Source organism: Hyperolius riggenbachi, chromosome 2 (assembly GCF_040937935.1).
Source record: "Hyperolius riggenbachi isolate aHypRig1 chromosome 2, aHypRig1.pri, whole genome shotgun sequence".
Lineage (NCBI taxonomy): Eukaryota > Metazoa > Chordata > Amphibia > Anura > Hyperoliidae > Hyperolius > Hyperolius riggenbachi.
The window spans coordinates 186476669-186486734 of NC_090647.1; positions in this window are offsets into that span (position 1 = coordinate 186476669).

The following is a 10066-nucleotide window of genomic DNA, read 5'->3' on the forward strand; positions in this document are numbered from 1 at the left end:
AAGGCTGGCTGGGGCTGCCATCTTTCCACAGGGCTTCAGAGAGGGCAGTATACATATTACCTTTGGATTGCATGTACCACTAAACTGACATGGTCCCACATCTGGCTTACTGTTTTTGAGTTCAAGGACCACTATCACCTCCGGTCATTAGCCGCTAGATCAATGAATGGGAACACAGTTCCCATCCATTGATCTAAGTCCCCGTGTAAACGACCGCAGCTGTCTATGAGACGGTGCCGTCATTCACAAAACCTGCCCACGCATTGCTTCCTGCTTGCGTGGGTGCTTGCGTAGTAATACTACGCATAAGGAAGTGTGGCCAAATAGTAAAATTACATCTACTTTTTTTTTTTCAAAAAAGGACCTATTACTAACTTATCTTTACATATTAAATTAACCCCTGATCTCCCACACTCCCCAATAGTTACCATTTTTTTTTAAACGTACAAATTAAAAAAAAAACATAAATAGTTATTTGAGAGACTGAACTTTTTAATATGTATACAAAGATGGTATATTACTATTACTTTATAAATTATGGTTTGTAATTAGAGATGCACGCAAAACTGCAAAAATGCACCTTTATTTCCAAATAAAATATTGGCAAATAAAACATCGTACTAGGGAAAAATGTTAAATGTTGCAATAACTAGGACAAATAAAATGTGTTGGTTTTAATTACGTTAGCAAGTATTATTTTAACAGAGTAACCAAGCAGCTCGGGGTGATCCAAACCATTAGGAATGTATAGGGGAATAAAAGAGACCAAAAAGCCCTCCTACTAATAAGCAATGCTTGGTGAAATTTGCCTTCTTAAAACAGAAGGAAACTTGCAATTATTCAGCTATAAGTGAACATTTGTCATTACCCACAATGCACCACTACTGAATATGCAAATTATCTCTTTGCCCTTGTAAGCCTGGCAAGCATCCAAAACCGCTGGTGTATAGCAAGCCTACAGCTTTAAATATTACAGAGCCACATTAACCCCACATGTAGACAGCCTGTTTCGGACTTTTGGTCCTCATCAGTACATGGCAGGGATTGATATGGCTGTATGGCCGAAAACTGAGAAATAATGATTTTTTTCCCATTTTTTTCTTATTTTTCCTGTTAAAACACTTTTATAGAAAAATAATTCGTAGCAAAAAGTACCCCCCAAAGAAAACCTAATGGTGGCGAAAAAAAAAACAAGATATAGATTGTTTCGTTGTGATAAGTAGTAATAAAGTTATAGGCAAATGAATGGAAGGAGCGCTGACAGGTGCAAATTGCTCTGGTTTTTTAAGGGGATAAACCCTTCATGGTGAAGTGGTTAAAATAAGTTGCACTGTATAAAAAATACAAATTAAATGTGGCTATTTATCTCAATTTTATTCTTCCACATTATGTACTTTTTTCCTCCTTGCAAGGCAATAATAAAAATGTGTGTAATGGTAAACAGGGGAATAAAAGGCTTATATAAAGCAAAAAACACCCTAGTTCATGCACTAACTGTTGCCTGGGGCGATGAGCACAGGTGCACTAACACACACTGTGCACATTGGCATTACAGTGTAACATTCACGTCCTTCTGGTGGCAGAGAGAACGTGAAATACTGTACTGCCAGCAACAAGTGGTTAAATAGGGAATAAACAACGGTGGGTGCCAGTTGCTTTTGTCAGTTTCCAGTTATTTCCGTCCGCTGTTAGTTCTTTTTTTCTTTGCAGGGAGGTGCCAATAAATGTGTCCTCGACTGTACAATACAACCAAAATATTTTTTGTTACATATTGCTTGCAAAATACTCTCTCTGCATTATTCTTTGAATTTTTCTGATTCCATAAAAAGGAGAAACACGAAAGAAAGCAAAATAATATGTGCCTAGCCAGCCATCTGTAAAGCAAACAATTCTTCCCTACTATTCCTGGTTTTGTTATATTTACAATAGAATCTGGTTTCTTAGAGGAAGGCTTTTCTATGGCTTGTAAAGGGGTGAGCTTGAGAAACGATGAAAAAAATCATTTATTGAGCTGCATGGGTCAAAGCAGGAAGCTGGAAATCACTTTTCATGTAGCACAATCCAGTGCTATAATTCAGTAAACTAAAGCCAACAGTCTACTCCCTTATTTAACCACAGCAGGGCTCACGGCTTTCAGGAGCTAATCTATAATACACTGTTAATAACTTCAAAGGTTCACACTTTGAATAACTACTGGTTTTATTGCATCGTTTTTGAAGAGTCCACAAAGAAGAAACAGGTGGTGTATGAGACAGTATCGCTCGGAGTTCACAGAAAACACACAGTTAATTGACTTTAAATTAACCGTAGACTAACGTCACGCATTTGTCTTTGTTTAGCTATGTATATTAATATATGGTCCCAGTTAAACAGAGATAGGTACATTTATTATTTTGCCAAACTTTTGGCATCAAATAGGCTGTGCCCTTCCCCCCTTCCAGCCACCCTGGCACCTCCCTGTGCTAACCATAAACCAACCGTAAAATCGTATTCTTGCCATTTGACTGTTTTTCTTTTAATTGACAAGTGGCCCCTGTTTACATTTGAATGCAGTGGAAAGTGGGAAGAGGCCTGGGTGCCGGTGCCAGACATTGCTATGCGATTGTCTATCTTCTCATAATGTAGTTATACAGGAATGTTTCTGTTGGGGTTTTTGTGTTTCCCTCCACTACTGATACCAATAATGACAATCCCCCTCCAACCCACACCTGACCTTAACCAATGACATTGAAACACTTTATATTTCCAGCCAACATGATCTTTTAAAGGTCTCAGTATTAATTTCTATCACAAGCTCTAAGGGCAGTTTTGGGGACCAAAAAGGTTATCAGTATGCTTTTGGGATGTGGGAGGAACCTGGAGTATCACTGCAGATACATCTACACTGCAGAACTGCTATTTCAATCACTCGGCAGCAATCCTTACTATAATCAAATATGACACAGATGAGTTTTATGATGGCTATTCTTAAGTGGTCTGTTGGGGATGTTATTCGGGGCACACTGCTACCTTGCAGGACTATGTGAGGCGCTTGCTTGCTTTATTTTGTTATTTTAGAGGCATGCTGCTAGCAGTATAATATGTGGTACATGCTGCCTCTGTTATGAAGGGGGATATGACGCCTTTGCTGTTTTATGAGAGGGTGGGTTTCTCAGCTGTGTTATTTTGGGGCATAACTGTATTAATTGGAGATCAATATGCTACTTGTTTTATTTGCAGGATATGCCAGCCTAATTACACAGGCGACATGAGTTAGGACATGCTACTTAACTGTGCTATTTGAAGGATATGATATTTTTTTGTGATTTGGAGGACATGCAGCCTCGTTATGTTTTGTATAGTGGAGGGGGAGGGGTGCACAAATTTGATGTTCACCCAGGGCTCCTTTACATGAAAACCAAGCCCACATAGCTCAGCGCATAGATTACCCAAATAGGTAAGAAAGTGTAAATTAACAGAGTAACAGCTGTACATCACTGATTGATAACAATTAAAGAGTGTGGATTCAGATCCCTGTAGATGCCATAAAAAAACCAAAATTTCCTGACAATCACTGTTAGTTCTTAAAATGGAATCACCATTCACCATTTGATCCTACACTCATCTACTCATTGTCAATCACAATTTATATCTTCCCATGATGAGCTTGTAAGATGTCTAAAGGACCTCTTTATCAAATAATGAACAGATCATTTATACAGCATTAGAAAAATGCTTGCTGAAGGTCATTTCTGCCTGATCTGAATGCCAGTTTAGGCAATCGGTGTACTCCTCACTGCTCTGAAGGTCATGGAATTTTTTTTCCACAAAGGCATATATTTTTTTTAACTCCCTGCTGTTCAGTAACAAATGGCTGAGATGTACTATCTGTTCTGTTTCTTACGTGCAGTTTCAGGGGCACGCATGAATCACAAGTAATACATTTTAATTCATTGTCAGATTTGAGAATTTCCAGGAATATCTCAGTGTAATTCTAAGTATATTGCGATTTCCCCATCACTCATTTCAAAAGCTTCTGTGCCAAGAAGATTCTAAGTGTTCTGCAATGCTTTTAAGTAATAGAATCCAATGTACAGTATTCCCAAGTTTCACTAAAGCAACTAAAATATACGATATAGAGTGTATGTTCAATACCAGCTGCAGTACTCGCCACCAAAAGTCTAATTGCATGCAGCTCTTTTCTGTGGAATTAATTCTTTTAACAAAGTGCATTTATTTCTTGCACTGATCCTCTGCCTGTGAGTATCAGTAAAATGGATGCATTCACGTTTCTAACTGTCCTTTTGCTATATACTGTGAAGACATGTTAGCAGGAACATAACTGTCCTCCACTGGGCCCGAGGCTAATGACATCACCAACCACCAACACACTTTTCATTTGAATTAGATGCTTCCCCACATTTGAAACTATTCATCAAAGTGTCTTTATTACGAATAGCCTGCACTGTTGCTTAGCAACACATCAGATTCAAGCCTGTAATGGAAAATAATAGTTTGATGGGTTGCTGTTGGGAAAAACAGAAAATGTGTAGAATAGACGTACAAAAATAATCCAGTCTCATTGTAAACTCCACCAACTGAGCAATACTGGAAGAACAAACACTACTGATTCAGTAATAAACACACAGTTGTATACCCGACAGAGATATCTAAAACATAACTTCTAATAAATAGTTTTAAAAGTGTTAAGTCTGTAAAACTGTTCCCATAACGTAACTGGGAGAGGGGAAGGAAATTCACATACACAGGCATAATAGCCGTGAGGCTATGACATGCATCCTGTTTTTTGTTTTCCATGTCTAATGTATTTTTATTGTCTGTATAGCACTTTTAGCACTCTAGCACTTTTTATAGTACCCCTGACAAAGCCCCTATCTTTTACGGGGTGAAACATGTTTTTGGGGGGATGATGTGTGTTTAGATAAGATACAATCTGGGAAAGAGGGCTTACCTACGGTGTAAGGATTTATATAGCCTCACTCAAAGGGCTCTGTGAACTTCATTCCCCTGTGGGAGGAATGCCTGCACGGGGCGGTCCTGCTAGCGACGCAATCTTGCGATTTGCGTCCAACTGAAGCCTCCCACCTGAATGCTAATGGCTGCTAGATGTGGTATGGCAGGTAAAGGGTGTATGACAGTGCATCCTGATTGGCTGACGAGCACCTGCTGACAACTTAAATGTAGCTGCATGCATGTATTGCTGTGTTCTATTGCTTGTGTGTGTTGAATTTAGCATTCAGTATGGAGACAGTGTTGGTGGGTTTTCTGGATGTGAGAGGTCCAGAGCCTGGGTGTGAGAGGTCCGGGCCCACCTGCACTCCCCTCCAGGTATCGCGCATTGACCTTGGGGCCCCGGCCAGTGAGAGAGGTCCGGGGCCCCTGGCCATCGTGCGAACCAATCGTGTGTTTTTAAACTTTTTTTTCAGCTCTAGGACATGGCAGACAGGTGAGCGGTTAGGGAGGGACCCCTGTGGGAGGAATGCCTGCACGGGGCGGTCCTGCTAGCGACGCAATCTTGCGATTTGCGTCCAACTGAAGCCTCCCACCTGAATGCTAATGGCTGCTATATGTGGTATGGCAGGTAAAGGGTGTATGACAGTGCATCCTGATTGGCTGACGAGCACCTGCTGACGACTTAAATGTAGCTGCATGCATGTATTGCTGTGTTCTATTGCTTGTGTGTGTCGAACTTCATTCCCCTCTATGAAAGTTACATTTTAGACATCTCTGTGGAAAGGGTATAAAACTGTGTGGTAATAACTTATTATAGCAAAAGTGAGACTTACCTGCTTTTACTGAAGCTTGGCCTCACATATATGGTCACATCTTGTAAGTGCTTCAGTGTAGGTGTCATTTGAAAATCCCAGGTGCATTTCAAGTTGTTAATTATCCTTATCATGATTCATAGATCCTGTTCAGTTAGCTCTATAGATATCGTCCGAATTCCATATTTCTAAAGTGGGAACTTTGGGACTTAAATAAGGCAAGGTAAGGCCTCCAAACTTGTCGATAGTATCACAACAAATGTTGGTTAGGAGAATGATAGAGAAAGAGAGAGAAACTGAGATAAGACTCAACGCACACCACATCCCCTTCCCTAGGCCTGCAACCCAAACCCTAAAGGGGCTCCCCATCACAACCTCATTCCAGCTCCAGCCTTGTGAGCCAAGCACAGTATCCTGTTTTAGAAGACTTCCAGAGTGAGTCCAGAGTCTCCTTGCCTCACAGGCTGAAATTTGAAGTAAGGCCAGGGATGCTTGGGTCACCACCTCATGTGGTTGACAGATTATTTTGCTGCCTGGTAGGCACTAGGTCAATACCCCTGAGATTGCCCCACCAGTGACAGAAAGATCAGATTTCCAAGGGTGGTAGCTGGCTGAAGTACAGATCAATGTACAGATCAGAAACACAGTGGGAGGGCTCCCAGAATCATATGAAAGCCTACCCAAAATCAGAAGCACATAAGCTTATAAATAGTGTGCTATTCTGTGTAAAGTTGCATATAGGGCTTTGTTTAATGTAACACTTATGTGTAGCATCAGTGGCTAAAGTCTGACTTAGAAGTGTCTTTTTTTTACTTAAAGTGACCCCATAGCGATAGGGATATAAAGGCTGGCATATGTATTGACTTTTAAAACCATTCATATTGCCTGGCCGTATACTAGTTCCATGCTTTTTTTTTATAGGTGTGTGATTCGGGCACTACTGAACCAAAAAGATGAGCAGGACAGGCAACCAGCTGATAGTATTTCAAAGGCCAAACATAGGGCAGCACCCTTCCCTTTCAATACTTTAATGGTGTCCGTAAATAATGAATTCTGGGTTAAATTGGTCAACCAAAATTGTCTGTTGTGTGTGTGGCAAACAATTATCACAGCTCCATCTTCTTAGTCCTTAGCACATCTACAATGGAATGAATGCTAGCACACATTAACCCTTGTGGCTCAATGTTCTGAGCAAGCAACAACACCAATATCATCACTAAAGCTGTTGGCCTAGGTGTCCAAACTTTTTAGACCAAGGGTCTAAATCGCCGTTATTGAAATTGATAGGGGCAAACTTGTGAAATTGAACACAATGTTTTCTTATTTCCTCTTGGTGCGCCATGTCAATCATACAGGAAGTCCCCAGGTAGCAACTTAGATAGAGACTATATCTTCCTTCTTAAGCTGAATTTGTAGGTTGAACACCGTGCCCTTTGTGCCTCCAGTATGCTCATCTATGCCACCTCTATCTCCCTGCGACTCCAGTGTCCCACTGTGCCCCTCTAGAGCCACTAGAGTCTGTCTCTGTCCTCCTGTCAGTTTGTGAGTGCCCTATCTGTACCTTCTCATGTCCTTTGCCCCCTCTGTGTAGGTTCCTGTCTTTCTGTGCCTTCTCCTCATGTTCTTCTGTGTTTCCTACTGTCCCTGTCTGCCTTCTCATGTACTCTTATGTCCCCTCTGTGTCTTCTCCTGTCTTTCTGTGTGTTCTCCTCATGTCCTCCTGTGCCTCCTACTGTTTCCCTGTGCCTCTCTGTGCCCTTTTGTGCATCCCTCTGTCACCATGTGCTCCCTCTGTGCTCTCTCTTGTCTTTTGTGTCTCCTTTGTGCATCCTTTCTCCCTTGCCCCCTCCAGTCCCCATGTCTCCTCATGTCCCTCTTCCCTCTGTGCCTCTTCCTGTCACCCTGTGCTCCCACATGTCTCTCTGTGTCCCCAATGTACCTCCATCTCCCCATGTGCCCCCTTTTTGCCTCCTTTCCTCATATGTACTCCTTCTCTCCATCTGTGCTCCCACTTTGCCGCCTCCTGTTCCTGTCTCCGCCTCTTCTTTCCTTCACTTCCTTTACTTACCAGTTCTGCCTCCACTCTTCCTCACCTGGGACTTCTATGGCCTTGTTCTGTATTCTCATATCACTTATAGGACTACAAAGAAAAGCACCTGGAGTATACACTGTGAAAAATATATCTTTTGAATGCAAACTACGGAAGACATTTTTTCTGTAGTCCTATTGTAATGGGATTACAGGGGAGGGAAGGAGGAAGCAGAGCAGAGATGCAAGTTGATCACGAACATTGATATATGCAATGCGGCAGCAAAGGCCTGTGGGCTGCATGCAGTTTAAAAGTAAAGAGAGCTTTCAGGGCCACAGGAAAAGATCACACCCCCTTACTGCAAGCCTTACCTCTACCGAGGACAGACAACTCACCTGCAATCACTACATGTAAATTCTCAAGACTCAAACCATGCAACTGCACACCACTCAACTCAAACAAATTCCCACAATGTGGTTCAGGTTTAGTATACCAAGTTGTCCCTTTAAATGGAGACACGACTAAAGGGACCTTACATCTTTAGGTGTCTCAGGCGTAAAAGTGTTTTGCTTTACAAACTGCACATAGGTGAAGCCTGAGTTAGTCTTGGAGAGATCTGATGTTACTCTTAAGCAGACCAACCATAAACTAAACGGGCTGTGTTGTGGGCGGCTCTACAAAGGAACCAGCCTAAGCTGAATCACATTTCAAAATCTTTTTGTATTTTTGTCTATTTTTACTACAGTTTAATTTGCAATGACAGACATATATTTTGATGTGTTTTCTGTCTATTTTTGTAAGTATTGAAGGGAACATCATATCAACAAAATATATAACTGCCTTTATGTCAGAAGCTTAATAACTAGCAGCTTTGTGAATGTTAACTTCAAAGTGTGATGGAATTATTTTGTTCTAGTAACTCTAGGAATTCCATAGGTCAGCAAAAATGACTGTTTCCAAATAAAGATTTCCTATAAAGGGAAATAATGTTATTTGTCATAGATTCAAAGTATATGTAACAAACACAACGAATGCAAAATAAACAAACATTATTCCTTTTTGAAGGAAGGAAAACGATCAGAATAAGAAAAGGAGCTGCAAATTAACGTTTGACCAATTGCCCTGCTCTGAAGCAATTTGACGATAACCTATAAACCTAACTTGAGCATACTGAGCCCACTTATTGAGCTATTTATGAAATGACAAGGCTTCTGTCTTCAATTACTAGCTGACTGGTTAGTGAAAACACTGGGTACTGTGACCTGTGGAATGTCCCATTCCTTTGGGTGCCACAATCTGGCCAAGTTTTTAAAGTGCATGCATACTTATACCTCCCAACGTTTTGAGATGAGAAAGAGGGACACATTAAGACACGCCCCTGCTACACCTCTAATCACACCCTTGTCACACATACTACTAAAAATTAATAAGCAAAAGATGACATTTTAGAATTCAAACCACACTGGTCCTTTCTACCATCACTACATAGTTAGTTTGGTTGAAAAAAGACATTTGTCCATAAAGTCCAACTAGTGGTTTGTCTTGATATTAACATTTGGAATTAAGACATATATACATTTAATGAATGGGAGAAACATTTGGAGTCGCTTAACCACTTCCCGACCGCCCACTACACAGGGGCGGCGGGGAAGTGGAGCCCTGCAGGACGGCCTCACCCACAGAGGCGGCGGTCCATTTAAGGGCATGGGCGGAGCGATCGCGTCATCCGTGACGCGATCCTCCGCCGGCGCCTGTCACCGTTCGCTCGCCGCAACATCCCGCCGGCTATACGGAAGCGCCGGCGGGATGTTAACCCCGCGATCGCCGCATACAAAGTGTATAATACACTTTGTAATGTTTACAAAGTGTATTATACATGCTGCCTCCTGCCCTGGTGGTCCCAGTGTCCGAGGGACCACCAGGGCAGGCTGCAGCCACCCTAGTCTGCACCCAAGCACACTGATTTCTCCCCCCCCTGCCCCAGATCGCCCACAGCACCCATCAGACCCCCCCCTGCCCACCCCCCAGACCCCTGTTTGCACCCAATCACCCCCCTAATCACCCATCAATCACTCCCTGTCACTATCTGTCAACGCTATTTTTTTTTTATCCCCCCCCCCTGCTCCCTGCCCCCTCCTGATCACCCCCCACCCCTCAGATTCTCCCCAGACCCCCCCCCCCCAGACCACCCCCCCCTGTTTACTGTATGCATCTATCCCCCTGATCACCTGTCAATCACCTGTCAATCACCTGTCAATCACCCGTCAATCAC